This window comes from Talpa occidentalis, unplaced genomic scaffold (assembly GCF_014898055.3).
Source record: "Talpa occidentalis isolate TD23 unplaced genomic scaffold, MPIMG_talOcc4v2.1 talOcc4.15, whole genome shotgun sequence".
Lineage (NCBI taxonomy): Eukaryota > Metazoa > Chordata > Mammalia > Eulipotyphla > Talpidae > Talpa > Talpa occidentalis.
The window spans coordinates 70,224,915-70,242,534 of NW_023601543.1; the positions used below are offsets into that span (position 1 = coordinate 70,224,915).

Consider the following 17,620-nt stretch of genomic DNA (forward strand, 5'->3'; position numbering starts at 1 on the left):
TGGAGATGCTAGTCTTTCCCTCATACCCTGGGTCGTTGGTCCAAGCAGACGGTTGTATACTGAACCATCTTTCACTCCCCACTGCACTGGCACTTTCAGATCTGGACGCATCCCTGGGGCTTTGCTGCCCTCGTTGTGTAGTGTCAAAAATCATCTTACCATTCCTCATGCCATACGGGGGTGGGTGGGAACATTAGAAGGCTGCTTGAAGCCCATCTGCCTACACATGGCACGTCCTCTTTACTACACAGATGAAGTGATTTAGAGAGACAGCCTGGGGTTGGGGAGAGGGGTAGAAGAAGTTGTAGAGGGAACTACTTTCTCTCCTCTTTCCCTCAGAGGCTTTCCTGAGGAATGAGGCCCAGGTCACCTCTGCTATCAGATTCTCTTGGGTTTCTCTGGGTTTTCTCCCTCTATTCCCCCTACCTTCCCTCCAGGACATATACTGATACTGAATTTTCTCACTTTCTCTCCAGTGCCCCCTCACTAAGGGATCATTTCTAGTGCAGGAGCAGGAAAAGTTTTCTTTAATCATCTTTGTTTCTTCCAAGTCTTTTGTTAAACACCAGGCCTAGGCTCTTGAAATTCCAAAACCAAGAATGGATGTTTTCATAACTTTCCTTTTATTGTATCAAAACTTCCCTAAAGAAGTGGAAGTAGAACATTTGGCTGCCAGTATGTTGAGGGAGGGGGAAAAGGACCAGAATTAAAGGTTAATATTTGAAAAATATTTTTAGTCATACTTGTACATATTAAATAAATACTTAGTGATAATAGCTACTATTTATTGATTACTCCCTAGACACCTATTGATTGCTCCCTAGACACCAAGCATTAAATGTAAGTGTAATCATGTGTAACTGCTTGAGTCATGTTACCCATCTTATAGAGGAAGAAACAATTGCAGAGTATTGTTAGTCAAGTTGCTGAAACTTAGGAAACGAGCAAAGTACCGTTTGAAAGTTGGAAATGTCTCTTTCTGGCTTGAAAGTCTGTGTTCTCTCTAGTATTTTTACCACTTACCATCTTGTTTTATATTTATTTATATATGTATTTTTGGTTAATGACTTACTAGGACTAGAACTAAATATTACTTTAGTCTGCAATTATGTATGTTTTGGTTCACTTCCTAAAGACATGCCTTCTTTCAGTTGTAGTGGTTGTTAATTAAAATAGACCTGTATCGATTTTGAAATACTAAGTCCTTATTGTTGCTCAAACATATTACTTGGGTTCCACTAGCCATTATAACAGATAACCCCCCAAATCTTGGTGGCTTACCCCATTGGAAATTTATTTTTTTTTCTGGTACAGTCCAAAGTAAGCACCCCTGTGTGAAGTCATGCAGGAACCCAAGCCCCTTCCATCTTCTGTGTCCAGAATATCAGTATCCAATGAATTTAATGAACAAATGAAGAAAGAATATTGCTAATTGGGTTTCTTGTGAGCAAGGCCTTCGAGGTGGGGTGGGGGGGGAAGCATTCATTCTGTTCATAGTTGGCTGGAGGAAATTTTTCCACACCTGATTACAAGGGAAAGTGGAAAATATTGTCCAGTGTTGAAACAAGGCAGAAGAGGGGCAAGTGTGGTTAGAAACTAGTCAATCTTTCCTCCTGTGGGACAAGGAGAAATACAGTTCATTTCTATGATTCTGTGTATGTTGTAGGATGTCATTTCTCTATCCAGCAGGGCAAGAACAAAATTGCCTTGTAATGACTAACATGGGTACCTGTTCCATCGATGTCATAGTGTACCTTCCTTAAAACGGAGCCATGAGTCTTCTCACTAGGTAGCAACACACTGGCCCAAAAAAGTGAGTCTTACTGAGTGATTTACTCAGTATGAGACTGAATGCCCATTACATAGTAAAGTGATATGTTTCTGCTGAGAAATATGGGAATTTGGCAAAGATGTTTATGCAAATCTGAGCATAGTATATAGAAAGCCATTATTTTACTAATGAAAAATAACTTCTGTTTTCTCCCTAAGAGAAAAATAATACTAATTTATTTTACAGTATCCATTCAACATTGTCTCAACATTTTCCATTATCCTTTACAATCTTTCTGTGATATTTTGTATTGACTTTTTTCATGATGTAGATTAAAATTGAGTGACCAGAGGGCAGGTTTGTATCTTTCTGCTAATATCCAATGATTTCAATAGTTATGCTTCTCTAAGCTTTTGTCTTTTGGGAATGAATACCTTTATGAATATACGCAGCATCGTGGAAAGAGTCCAATTCAAACTCCAAAAAAGCATTTTCTTAAAAGCAAGTGTCTGTTGAGACATGTCATATTGCTTATTAAGAGCATAAGCCAGAATCTTAGTTCCCAATATGTCTGGAGACTCTATTGCTGCTACCAAGGTATGTTTATCTAAACAATGTCATTTGCAGACCTGATATACTTCAGTTTATCTCTTCATTTGAAATCTCTGAAATGGGATGGAAATTCAATACTCATAAAGTTTCAATCGTGTTCACAATAGAATTTTTCTCAGTGTAGATTTGGTTTCCAGGGAATGAACAGAAATAAAAAACGTGATCATAAAATTGTATTTTCTTACATGAAGATTTCAGTATTCCTTTTTTATTACTTTGAAACTTCTAGAAATACTTAAAAAGGAATCAGCTAAATAAAGAAATAAATTCAATAAGTATATAATACTATAATGAAACATTTTTCCTTCCTTGGTAAATCCCAGTTCATAACTTTGAACAGTTGGGGAAATCTATACTTAGTTGTTACATTCTATCAAGAAAAAGTCCAGTAAAAAAAGCAATTCCTCTCTACTAGTAATATCCCTGCTAAAATCTCAAGTCATTGGGTCTGCAAAATATCAACATGTTTCACTATATAAAACCACTTCCATGGTATCTGTTGTTTTCAGGTGGTTATATTGATGGAAATCATGTTGTAATAATCTAGAAGAGAGAATAAATTTCATTTTCAGTGTATTCACTCCTATGTTTATAGCAGCACTATTTACAATAGCCATAGTATGGAAACAGCATTCAGAAGAGAAATTCCCCTTGCTATATCTGATATTCAAACTTCTCTCTTTTTTTTTTTTTTCCCCAAATCATTGGGTGCTGAATGTGTCAGTCCTGGTCATTTTCTTCTGCAAAAGGGCCAGGTCATGGGGCCAAAAAACAGATAAAAAAGCTCTATATTTGCCTCCTTAGTTGTTTCTGAATTATGCAAAACTCCTGTTCATGTCCCTTACTACTGCAAGTTATAATATCCTAACACCATGCATAGCAGTGAGGGAGATAGGGAAGGAAAGAACTGCTCTCTCGCATTGTTCTGCTTATTCCACAAATAGCTTTTGTGAATGCTCTTTTCTGACCTTTGATAACCTTGTTTCTATAGCCTCTCCCTCCATAATTCCCACCATTACCATCCTAAAGATCAAAGGCAATAGGGCATATAGGTTTTGAGGGCAAGCTTCCTGGGCTGGCCACTGGCTAGCTTTTTGAGCCTGAACAAATAACTAATCTCAGTAAACCATCTGATCTCAGTTTCCTCCTCCATAAAGTTGGATTACTGATATCTACCTCAAGGGTGAGGAGGGGCTAGAGAAATAAGAAAAAGAAGGAGCGAAAGAGTGGAGGGGCAAGGTGGAGAGGAGAGGGAAAAAAAATGAATATGAATTCCAAAAGACAAAAAAGCAAAAAGGAGATTGCTTTAGAAAAGCTGGAATAAGATATACAAATAGAATTAAGCAAATATTTGGAAAAAAACTTGGTGCTACTACACAAAGCAAGGCAGTTAGTCTACATTATATAAATTGTAGTATTTTCTTTAAACTTAGGGGTAAGTAATATGTTCTCATTTTAGAGATAGGAAACTGGAGTCCAGAGAGCTTAGATAATGTGCATAATTATAAGATGTCAGATAAGAGATTAAGATTTAAGCACATGTCTGTATGATTCTATGCCTAAGATACATCGAGTGAAAAAGATTGGTCAAAAAAAGGAAGAATGTTTATTTGAGAACTTAAAATTTTAAGAGTATGGTCAATTTAGTATAATCAGGATATAGTGTTTATGCTGCTCCCATTTATATTTTGTCTCCTTTTTTAAAGATTTATTTATTTATTGATGCATATGCATACAAGAACTGGGGTACAGGCCAGATGTGCGGGAGGGTGAGAGGATTCACCAGAGACAGAGTGGAGAACAGAACAGGCAAATGGACCAAAATGCACTGCTGAGGGGAGCAGCGGGCAAGAAAGGAGAGGTCTGTCTCGCCATGTGGGTTGCTTCCTGGCTGGCCAGGGATCGAACCCGAACTCATGCTGCAGAGGCTGGGAAGAGCTTCACTGTGCTGTGCTTAACCCTGGTGGCACAAGGGGTTATTTTTGTCTTGTATACATTTGGATGTCTAATTATAGAATTGCAACTTATATCTACTGGAGAGGAACAGGATAGTGAATCTCATCAATTATTGATTGTGTGACCTTAACCGAGCACATTCACTTCTGTAAGCCATGTGTCCCTCATCTGTTATGTGTGGCTAATAGTAATAGTTAAGCTAGTCGGATAATTATTAATGTAAAATTGCATGGTGTTTCTAAAGTGAAGACACAGTATGTATAAATGCTCATTAAATGGATCTTGCCACCATAGGGTGAGGGCCTGGAGATGGGAGAGTATGCAGTGTGTGATATATATAGTCTGTCATCAGCAAAACCAAGTAAGGAATTTCTGAAAAAGAATACGAAGTCTTAAGAGAGAGTTGTTGCTTTTGAAATTACTTTTTCAGCTAAGACCTTTTCAGACCAGGCTGGAATTCTTTGGGAAATTTGGTGACACCATATAAATTTTAAGAAAATGAATTCATACCGTAATTCTTAAAGAGCTGGTATAAGAGGCCTTACAAGAAAGAATGTTCTGTGTATGAGAATAAAAATACTCTCACAGGAATTTTGAATTAACTGACAGTTTTATAGAAGCTTTGTCAACCCATCATTCATTGTTGCAACCAAATGTATGAAATCCTTCATGGTGAAATAAAAAGACTTTGTTGTTCCTCACATTTTTATGAAATCTCTATTGCTAATGAAACACCAGCCAATATCTTCCTCTCAGGTATTGTCTACTAGAGAGTTGCTTATTTTAGAGGAATTGGAGTCAACCATATAAATTTCCTTCTTTTGACATCTAGCACCTGCTGTGAACCTGTTATAACTATAAACAGCTCTCTGAATTTACATCCACCAGGATGTAATCAAAGAGTTCAGTTCAGTAAACATTCAAATACTTTCTGTGTGCTAGTTAATATCAGGATTGATGGAGGGGATAGAGGGAGGGATAAGATTCACCTTTGACTTCAAAGAGCTCCCGATCAAAAATAGGTATTTGGACAGTATATTCTGGCAAGGCATTCTAGGATAAGTAGTTCTCTAGAGCAGTATTACAGAATGTTGAGAGAGACCAAGATGGGAAGAGATTGTCCCTGAATGGGAGGATTCTGAAATGCTTCCAGAAGGATGTTTAACCTGATCTGGTCATGAATAGGATTTTGAAAGGCAGAAGACTGGGGTGAAGGGTATTCATAAAAGGAGGATAGGAAAATAGATAACTTAGGTTAGCAATGTTGTGATGGGTGAATTTGTAGAAAAGCGTGTGTGTGTGTGTGTGTGTGTGTGTGTGTGTGTGTGTGTGTGTGTTTTGAAGGATAAGGGAGTAAATGGAGTTAGTGAAAACAGTTAGGCAATAAAGGCCTCCCTGGTGGCACAAAGGGTTAAGCACAGCACTGTGAAGCTGTCTGCAGCCTCTGCAGCATGAGTTCCATCCCCAGCCAGGGAGGTGACCCACATGGCATAGCAGACCTCTCCTGTCTCACCTGCTGCTCCCCTTGGCAGTGTATTTCAGTAGATCTGCTAGTTCTGTTCCCCAATCTGTCTCTGGTGGATCCTCTTATCCGCTGCACCTAGCCTGTACCCCAGTTCTAATATGCATAAATAAATATTTAATTTTTTTTAAAGAGGCAAGAGAGGTGAAGCTAGAGCAGTGCCCATAGAGTTAAAAGAATGAAGTGAATCAAAATCTAAGTGGAGCTAGCACTGATGAGATTTGGACCATGGAGATGTGTGGAATTGAAGATCTATGAGAGAGCCTGCCTCTTAAGACTTTGATATTCAGTGCTTTCACTGATAGTAATATCATAATCAAAGACAAACTCAGGACAGGGAGTTGATTATGGGTAATAAAATAATGTGCTTAAGCTACATCCGATGACCGCAATGAGAAGTGGTTGAAAACACTAGTAGAGATTTCAGGAGTGAAGTTACTCATACACACATTTTGAAGTTACCTGGAGTGAATGAGCTTGCAAGTGACAGGATAGTAGGTGCAAAGAAATGTGGACCCAGGACCTCCCCGGTAGCTCAGCAGTTGAGCGCTGGGCTGCGAAGCTGCCCCAGCCTCTGCAGCACCGGTTGGATCCCCCCCGGCTGCTGGCAAGGGTCCCACATGGTGTGCAGACCTCTCCTGCAGCACTCGCTGCTCCCCTCAGCAGTGTACTTCATCAGTCTGCCTGTTCTGCTCTCCCCTCTGGCTCTGGTGAATTCTCTCACCCTCCCTTGCGTCTTACTGTACCCAGTGCTTGTATAAATAAATCTTAAAAAAAAAAAGAACTGTGGACCCAAAGAAGAGCCTGGAAATTGCTTACACTTAAGGGATGTAACAGGAAGTGGCAGCACCATCCCTCCCAGTGATAACTTGCATTATACGTTCATTTAGACAAATACACAGTGAAAAATGAGCTTACACTATATTTTGTTTCCTATATCTTATGCTGTACAACTAGTCTAATAAAATGTTTCTTTCTGGTTCTTACTGTACTTGGAATAAAATAAGGGAGTAGAAACCCATTAGCTGAGAGTTCATGATAGTTGTGTTTATGTAGTTCAGACTTCTGACTGCACCGTCAGTATACCAGGAAAAACAGTCATTACATTTGTCATCAAGGTCTAAGAAATCCTTTTTTGTAACATGGCTAAGTGGTTTTTCCAAAGCTTTACAGAAATAAGAATAAAGAGATAGTGGGAAATGTCATTAGAAAACTGAGTAAGAATTTCAGTGCAACAAACTTGTTTGTATCAAATACATTTGGGTGAACACACATCATAAATGATGTAGTAGCCCATATCATTTTAGCAAAACAGGATGGTTCAAGTTTTCCTAGTAAAAGGCTATATGGTTAAATCCTTCCTATTGAGTGACTAACCAGATTAAAATACCATATGCCTCTTCTGTCCTTGTATTGATCCTTGTCTTTGAGAAAATTCATCTAGGTTATCATCAGTTGAAGACTCAACTAAGATTTCAACTATGTAATCTACTTCAGTACCATCATTCCAGTCTAGAATGCTGATTTCTCATTCCTTGTATCTTCTGTTATGTTCAGTAATTGTGAGAAGTCTGCCTCTAGTAATTTTCTTGTCGACATTATGGGAGTAAAAGGAAATGTTCTCCATTTTCAGCTGCATTTGATGAAAGCTAAAAGCAGACTCTGAAGATGGTAAATCCAATTGTATTTTAACCCTTCTTCAAAGAAGATGAAATATTTGGGGCAGTGTAATAGAACTAAAGGATAAAGACTTATTTCAAAAAAAAAAAAAACTAAAAAATATGTCTGGATGCAATGGAACTTGATGGAATACAAGAGGTTACACAAAACATTACTTGTTCAATGGTACTATAAAAAATGAGAGTTTTAGTTCATATACATTATTAGTAATCTTTCTTTCAAGTGCTGTTACTCACTAGGAATAGGGCTGTCCAGACAAATAGAACCAATGGACTGGGTGTGTATGTGGGTTTCTGTTGTATATGTGTACACAAAAAGAAAAAATAAGATTTCTGAGAACTGACTAAAGCAGTTGTTGGTCTGGCAAATCTGAAATCTGCAGGACAGATGGACAGGTGAGCAGTGTGGATGCTCTGGGAATAGTTAACACTGCAGTCCTGAGTCTAAATGCAGTTTGGAGACAGAATTCCTTTTTCTTCTGGGGAAATTGGTCTTGTAAGGTCTTCATTGATTGGATGAGGCCCACCCACATTTTGGTAACTAATCTGCTTTATTCAGAATTTAATGACTTAAATTTTAATAACATCTAAAAATACTTTTACAACAACATCTAGACTGGTTCTTAACCAAACAACTGGGCATGATTGTCTAGTCAAGCTGACACAAAATTAGCCACCACAGATAGGTGTTTCTTCACCTGTAAATTTCATTATTCATCTGGTTTTCATTAGTATCCAGTTACTGAGGGACCTAAAGCATAGACTGAATAATAGAAATTATATTTTATATGTTAATGAATTTCAGAGATCCATCAGAATAATTATAACTTGTATATGACAAATTTAAAAGCAGGTGATTTTTTTCTTCATAGAATTTTACATGTTTTATATTGAATTAATACCTAATGTGTATTGTGAAACAACTCTCTTTTAATGTTTCTCATTCATTAATTCTATAAGGATTAAAATCAAAATATATTTAGTAGGATTTAAAATTCAAATTAGTGATCATAATTATATTCAGTTATTAATCTTTTGTGTGAGTGTGTAATAGAAAAAATAAATAAATTTTATTTAAGGTGATGTAGCTACAATTAGGAATTTAGTATTTTCTACTAATTGCTTATATTTTCAGACATTTCTTTTTAAAGGGAAAGATTTGGTTTATCAAAGGTGAGAGGATTCACCAGAGACAGAGTGGGGAGCAGAACAGGCAGATGACAGAAATACACTGCTGAGGGCAGCAGCAGGTGGCACAAGAGAGGTCTGCCATGCCATGTGGGAATTTCCCTGGCAGGCCGGGATTTGAACCAGCACTTCAGAGACTGCGAACAGTTTCACAGCGCTGCGCTCAACCGGCTGCACCACTGGGGAGGCCCATACTCACCCACTTTAAAAACTAAACATAATGGGCATGACTTAAATAAATAAACTAATGAAAATGATTTTTCTTATTTTGTATGATAGAATAAAGAGAGTGATGAATAAATATAAAGAAGCACACTCAAATGGAAGTGAGCTGGTAAGACAAAGAGAAAACAGAGCTGAACCCACAGGGGGAACTCCAGCTTTTCAGAGACTAGCCTTTTTATCTTATGGTCTAATGGGCCATGCAACTAAAGACCTGAATTTCTGTTATATTTTAGTGCCTCTCGGCATAAAGCAAAACACAACTCCCTGGTGATAACATGCAGTTTAGGTGGATGGAGCCTTGCCAAGGGTTAGATAGGAGCCATGGATTACTCCAAAAAGATGTTTCATCTCTCCTCAGGTAGTGGAGAAGTGGAGAGATTATTTTAAACCTGCCATTTGTTTCTTTACCAGAATTTCCTCATTAATAATTTGAAGTAACATAACAAATTATTTGCCACTAGTCTCTCTTTTGTACCTGCCTTAAGGGAAGCATTTGTGAAGGAAGTAGGAAAGATGAATAGTTTTTGACCTTTCTGTATGCAAAGGAGAGAGCTGGCCTTGTTCTATGTTAGGCAAGAAAAGGAGTTTGCTGCAAAACAAATCACACCCAAAGTTAGTGCCTTAAAATAGCAGTAATCATTTATTAGCTGTCCTGCTTTCTATAGGTCAGGAAAACACAAGTGACTTGGTTGAATGGTTCTGTCTTGGCATTTCTCGTGTGGTTGCGTTCATCAGATAACTTGATTGGGGCTGGAACATCTTCTCCCCAAGGCGACTCACTCGGGGTTGTGAGTTGAAGCTGCCTAGTTGGTTCCTTTCCAGATGAGCTTTTCCGTGGAACTAGCCTCTTGAGTGTCCCTCTGACTTTGTGGCTGGTTTCCTCTAGAACTAGCAAACCATGACTACAAGGCAGATGCCACAATGCCTTTTTTTCCCCCTATTCTTTTTTTTTTTTTTTGCCTTTTTCAGGTGTTTATTGAGCTTTTTATTTATTTTCTATATATTTTCACATCATTTTTCTTTTTTGTACAATGTATGCACTTTCGTCTTGGTTGTAGTCCCAGCAATGCCTTTTTTGCCCTAGTCTTAGCACTCATACATTATTACTTCTTCAGTAAATGATTGGTCACACAGCCCTGATTCAGTGGGAATCAGGGGAGGATGTTTGCAAGAGGGCATGAATACGGGAAGGCGAGTGTCTGCAGAGTCCACTTTAGATTCCTTTGTCTGTATCAGACACCCCAACAAACCTCAAAGCTGTAAGTGCCAGACCACTGGTCTGTGCCCTTTATCCTGTACGTGTGGACTGAAAGGAAAAGGTACCCACCGAGACCTTTTCTGCAGCTGTTGAACCTGTTGGTAATTATCTCAGGTCCACCCAGCCTTGCTCCACATAGAGAATATAGGTTTTGAAAAGAAAACTTTTGTGATTTGGAAGTCTAACAGAAAGACCGAGGCAGCTAACAGTTGTTTGTGGGCTAATGATGACGATAATGACAGCAGTGATGATTATTCCTTTTGTTAGTGAGATAGACATGCAAGAATGCCTTTCCCTAATTCCACTGTAAGAGTAGCATTGTGCTAAAAGCTTTGACTCTAAAGAGAATCCTTAAGTCCTGACTCTGCCCTGTAGTGACTAGTGAGTCCTTTGGCAAATTATTTAATCTCTCTGATCCTCTGTTGTTTCATTGTAAAATTGGGCTCCTGATACCGGCCATACCAGATTGCTGTTAGGATTAAATGAAATGACATATAGAAAAGCCCTTTTCAAATGTCAAGTCATTGCACAAGTACCAATGTCTTAGTCATCTTGGGTTGCTATAACAAAATACCATAAATAGGTGGTGTGAACAACAGACATTTATTTGTGAGAGTTCTGGAGACTAGGAAGTTGAAATCAAGGAACCCGCAGATTTGATTCCTAGTAAAAGCCTACTTCTTCTGGCTTGTAGACGTCCACCTTCTCACTGTGTCTCACATGGTGGAGAAAGATAAAGCTCTGATCTCTCCCCTTGCTTATAAAGACACTAATCCCCTCCTGGGACCCTGTGCTTATGACCTCATCTAAACTGACTAATTTCCCAAAGACCCCATCTCCAAACACTACCACATTGGAAGATAGGACATCAATATATTAATGGGGCTGACTTTACAAACATTAAGTCCATAACAATCAGCTTTCCTCATTATTGAGGTTTCCAACTGAATCTTCTAGTGTTGGTTTTATAGAGCCCTGCTATGAGGGTAGGAGTTTTTCACATTGTTGGGCCTCCCCTGGTGGCGCAGTGGTTGAGCGCTGGGCTGCAAAGCTGCCCGCAGCCTTTGCAGCGCCGGTTCGATCCCTGGCCACCAGTGAGGGTCCCACATGATGCACAGACCTCTCCTGCCGCGCCCACTGCTCCCCTCAGCAGTGTATTTTTTCAGTCTGCCTGCTCTGTTCCCCGCTCTGGCTCTGGTGAATTCTTTCACCCTCCCGTGCTTCTGACTGTACCCAGTGCTTGGATGAATAAATAAATAAATCCATTTAAAAAAAAGTTTTTCACATTGCAAATATGGATACATGAAGACTGGTAATTGTTATCTGTACACAATATCTGTACACATAATTTTCAGTACTTGCTCAGGAAATGTGTCTTACTAAGAGTTGACACTCTTAAATTCTAGACTAAGGTCTTGGGAAAAACTAGTTTCCCCATCAAAATTTTCTGAATGAATGAGTGAAATGCCTTATGACTTATTTAATTTTAAGGTAAAACGAAAATACTGATGTGGACTACTACACTGTCCGATTTCTAGCTGCTGCGCAGTCTGGTTTATTACTATCTGTAAGTCTAACTCTGGGCCTCAGGAATTAAACCACTGAAAGTCCCTTACAAGTCTGTAAGGAAGTGATAGAAATAGGAAACATGGCCATTGGAATCATATTATCCTTTTTCATACAGAAACCATGAAACTGCTGCTTTGGGCCACAGCTAGCTTTCAGAAAAGCAGAATTCATGGAAGAAAAGCCAGAGGGTCATATACCAGCCTGACTCACTCATCAGAAAAATGTGTCCTAAGCAACAGAGTGCTTGAAAAGATAAAATTGAGTCCCAAATGCATGGACTGAGAATGAGGGGGAAATACCTTTCTCTGTAATTAAACAGGAAACTGTGGTGTGAATTGATAAAATCCAGTCAACCTGAAAATGTGAAAATCAAGTGTAATTGTGCAGAAAGATAAGGTAATATGAGTAACATAAGGAATATATAGACTCATGTTGGCTTTTTTGAAACTGGTACTTTACCTGTTCCTCATTAGGATTTGTTTTAGTCTTAGATGTTGTAGAAAATGCTGAAGGGGAAAGGCTCAGTCCTATTAGACTGCAAATGGGAGAATTCTTTTGTTTGCTACTAGTACTTGTAAATTTCTCAGAGTTTTACACCATCTGATTATGTGTCTCTCAGTGTTGTGTATTATGCCAAACGCACTTTGGCATACATAGCAATAAATAGAATGGGATTTTTTTTCCCTTTGCATTTGGCAGGGCACCCCAGATGCCTAAGTCTCCCCCTTGGTAGTTGTATGTTTTTGTAATTCAAAATATTACCCAGAGAACTGGGATATATATATATAAAAGTATGAAACATTTTGAAATTTGATGAAGACAAGGGGTTCCCAGGGACCCCAAAGTGTTAAGGGGAAAAATCCATTTTGTATGTTCTAAGAGAGTTTGGCCATGTGCTAGCACAAAGGCAAAGAAAGCAGATTCCCAGTCAGACTCTGAAAATTACCCATACCCTTGTAGGCAAATGCCTAGCCAAACAGGTTCAGCCCAAAGCAGGACCATGGAGGCTAAAAAGCACCAGAACAAATCCGAGGCATAGACTGGCAGGAACCCATAAGGGCTTAGGCAGGTTCCAGAGAGTGGGACAGAAGGAGAGACCCCAAATTCAAAATTTGCCATCTAATCCACCACAAGGTCAAGATAATGACTGCCACTGTCTCTACCAAACACTAAAGCTGCCAGGACCAAGGACCAGAAGCTGCCACGCAAATGTCTCCCAGCCATGCATCTCTTCCAAGAGTCTCTCCTCCACATGTCTCTTCCTTCTACCTCAATTTATATATGTGTTGCTTCTTTCACCTTCTCAGCTGGTCCCCTTTCTAGAAGTCCAGTTCAAGTCATGCTGAGTGTTATGCTTCAACTTACACATACCTGGAGGCAGGGAAAATGGCACCCATTCTTGCATCGTGATGCTGCTTCCCCATTCATGGAAATGGACCAATTGACAATATGGTGGTGTCAAAAATTTTTACTTATGTGGCAAAGTCAAATTCTATTCATATTCTAAAATCATGTCCTAAATAATAATCATACTGTAGATCAGTGTTAAGCTGTAAATAAATTGGACAAAGAACTTTTATACATGAGTTGATTTGATTTCCACAACCTTTAAATTAGATCTTGTCCTTATTAAATAAATGAGGGAACCATAAGATGAGATTTGGATCTCAGTGTGCTAATTTTCACCAGGTAGAGAGGTTTTCATTTACAACTCAAGTCTATCATGTATAATTGCTATATGATTTTATTGAGGGGAATCCACATTACAATAATATAAGCATGCAATTCAATTGACAGTAAAAGGGGAGGTTACAAGCCACTCAGAAAAGGGTGAGGGAGACCAGTATGAGAGTGACAGAGTTCAGAATCTGGAATTTTGCTCGCAGCATCAGCTCATTGTGGAAGAGAGTGCCGCTTCTCCATACAGAGCCTCGGGCAGTAGTTGCCAAAATCTCTAGAAGCATTGAAGACCCCATGGGTGTGGAGCCCAAAGCATCTCAGATTTGCTTAATCAGCTCCTATATGTATATTGCTTTCAGAAATGTATTATCAGGTTAATCCATTAGTTTTGGTTTAGTCTTGACCACTTAGCATATCTAGGCTGTAATCTGCAGATGACCAATGTATATTTCATATATATATGTGATATCTATGATATCTGTGCTGTATATGATAATGTGTCAGAAATGAGTTGAAATTCCAGGCACTCTGCTTGTTCCAGAAGCAAATGTCATGGAACTTACAAATCCTGGAAGGGATTTCTTTTCTTTTCTCTCCCTTCCCCTCCCCCCTCCTCCCTCCCTCTCTTTCTCTCTTTTACATCATTGTTCATTTTTGTAGTGTTTGCTTTCTCCTCTCATGTAGTCCCCATAGAATTCCCACCACCAATTCACCCATGCACCGTCACCATAGTCCTTTCTGTTCTCCCCTCACCCCCCACCCCCTCCCTCTTTTGGCCCTGCTCCCCTCCCTATGGAACGAGTTGCCTGTTTACTTTTTTCCTGATCCTTCATTTGGTTCACCTATATTCCTCCTCTAAGTGAAACCATCTAATAGTTTTCTTTACCCTTCTGATGCCTTTCAGCAAAGTCACATTTAAATTATCTTAGAAAGATTAAAAATATATATGTTGAAAAAACAAGAAGCAAAAAATCTTTTCAGTAGGAAACTCTTCTCCTGTGTTTTAGATAGCTTAGATAGAGATAAGGGTATGGGGGAGAGTAGTGGGACTCTTTGTCATGTTGCCACATTTGTAAGTTACTAAACACAAGAGCCAGGTATTGTGTCTCTCTGGGAAAACTCTTCCTTGGTCTCCCTGAGGATACTCTTCCTAGTATGTGTTTTGTCTCCCTGACTAAACTATGCACTTCAACCTATTACAAACTATTACTCCTTTATATTGAATTCCTTTAATTCTCACATTTTATTCCAAAAATAACAGGCATGCCATAAATACTGATTGAACAGTCTCACAGGCTAGATGGCCAATTATGTAGGACTAAAGCTGCCACCTATCTCCAGCACCATGAATCACCATTAGAAAGAATTAGCCTGGAGAGATTAATAAAATGGCCTGCTTAAAAAGCAAACAAACAAACAAAACCAAATGCAAATACAGCCAGGCTTGGAAATGGTGAGTAATTTTTCAACCTTAAGGGATTGGCTTTTTAGTACACTCTCTTATAAACAGAACCAATTTAAAAAGCACCTTGTTCCATTTCCAGTTCACATACAGAAAACATATATTTGAAATGTTCTTCAGTTCACTTTTGGATGCTTTGCTGATTTGAGCAAAAATGGAAAGGAAATGTAAATAGAGAGCACTTAATCTTCAGAAGTTCAAGTACCCCACCCCCATCTTGAAAGTAGACATTTGGATTAGGATTCTCCTTATCTTGATTTTTTAATGAATTTTTTTATTATGCCTGTTGAAAGGATTTGTAGAACTCAAATGCAAAAGTCATAACTTAAGACAAAATAGAATTTGAGTTTGTGATATATAAAGAAAGCAATGTATGACTGAGTAGCCTGTTGTCTCTTGGGGAAGTACAATAAATATCAACATGAGGCAACCAGCAAGATGTGCTCTGGCCATTAAAAACATTACATTCACTGGCTTTCTACCTCATTAAGTAGGTAATGAGTTGTACATATTTTAAGACTTAAAACAACTGAAGTGACCATGATAGTTTATATCAGTAAGTACCAAAATCTAGGATAGACACTTGAGAGTTGCTTTATTTTAACGGTACTTATATTTTGTTTGTTTTCATTAAATGGTGTTGTCTCATTAATTTCATGTCCTGTTTCTAAATGTATACACCAGCATGTGGCATGACCGTTCAAAACAAATGAACTTTAAATATAGTTTGAAATAAGATTATGTAATGGATCTTTATCATTAAATATAGGATAAAATTCCATCCTCGATATAATTGGCACATAGAACTGTCTAGTTCAGGTAGCAACTGTTGACTAGAATACCAAGATGGTTATATAAGGCAGAATTGGCATCCTTAAAATTTTCAAATAAAGAGGATGTTAAGAAAATATTTGAAGCTAAAATTAATTTTTATTATAGTAGGCTAAAGTAATTGAATCAGTTATTTTACATAAAATATATTCTTCAATATCACATTATACTAGAATAGTAACAAAAAGCCATGAATTATGCTCATATATGATTTATTGTAATTTAATCAGAAATATTTTTTTAAAACTTCAATTTGTACAGTTGTAACTATTCCAACTTTTCCTCTCAGATAAGTAGTTTGCCACTTAAGGATCAGCACCACCTCTTACATACCTAGATTAAGAACAATACCTAGAAAACAGTCATTAAGAGTTTACTATATAAATTTTCACTTTCCAGCTTATAGAAGCAAATTAAATATAGACTGACCCTCTTCTAAAGGAAACAGAACTGATGAGACTGATGACTTTCTGTTATAAATGTGTAAGTCTGAAAATATTTAATCAGGACCTAATTTAAACACAGAAATCTATCTGAAATATTTTATTTCCCCAAAACCATAGCTGTATTATAGTTTCAATTTAACATAATCTTTTTACTTAAAATTTTCCATTAATAAATTACCTAAAGGCAAATGTAAGTTTAAAATACTGAAATTTTCATTCACATTTTTTCATCACATGTTGATTATGTTCTCACAGCATATATTCAGTCAGGCTAGAAATGTTACGGTATTCCTAGAAGCAATAATACAATCTCCTCTATTAAGGTGCTTGCTGTTAAGTAGATAATTAAATGTTTGTTACTAGGTAGAATATATATGCCATAGGAAAAATAAGTTATATCTGGGTTTATGATTTTTTATATATTCATTCCTCTATACATTCTTTTATTGTTCATTACTTTAATAATTATTTAGTGATCACTGCTGGGAAGGGTTGTGCAAAAGTGAGTAAAATACGAATCCTTTTGCAACAGAGTTGATAATTCACAGAGATAGATGCATACAGAAAATAACTGACAAAAAACAAAACATAAATGCAAGACACAAGTAAAGTGAAAGGAGAAGGGGACTTGGCTGCTTGAGGGTAGAGACTGCGTTTATTCTAATTCATCGTGGATTTCCGAAAACCTAAGATGGTGCATGGCACAAAGGAAATTCAGATGGTATGTTCATTCTCTACTTAAGTAATGGTGGAATGAATCATGGAAGAAGTGAGTCTGAACCCGGACCTAAAAGCTGAGAGAAATATCATACATTTCAGGTGGAAGAAATACTAGAAGCACAGAATTATAAGCCTCTAGAACTAGACAAGACAAGAGAGAGAATCTAGTACTTTCTATACTAGAACACTTTGGCTTAACCATATCTCAAACCACACTTTGTTTTATAACAGGATACTAAATTGGAAAGTCTGACTGAGAAATAAGGTACAATAGAGCATAGACGCCAAAGTGAGATTTGCAACAGACCAACAGGGAGCAAATTTTGAAAGCAAATAGAGATTCAGCAAATAGTGACTTGGAAAAATAAGAATGCTCTGGAGAAAATGCTGCCATGAGTACTCTCCTTTTATGGTCACCCACCACTTCCCTACTTTCACAAGGGGAAGAGTTGACTTCATTTTAAGTGAGAGAAGTTGTTTCAGGAACTTCTGGAGGAGGACATGGAGTAGTAGATGATTGAATTCAGCTTCTGAGGTGGGAGTGATTGACCCTATCAAAAAAAAAAAAAAACTTATTTGTGTTGAAGACAGCAAACGAGAACACCCATGTTTATAATATCTCAAAAAAAAAAAAAAAAAAAAAAAAAAACCCTTGAAGCCTCTGTAGTGATAGTTAACCTCATCGAGACCCAGACCCAGAA

At 37.9% G+C, this 17,620-nt stretch overlaps 1 protein-coding gene across 1 annotated transcript in view; it reads left to right on the forward strand.

Moving 5' to 3' along the window:
• The window catches only part of DMD (dystrophin), a 1,988,221-nt gene that overhangs the window by 1,421,471 nt on the left and 549,130 nt on the right, over positions 1-17,620 (forward strand).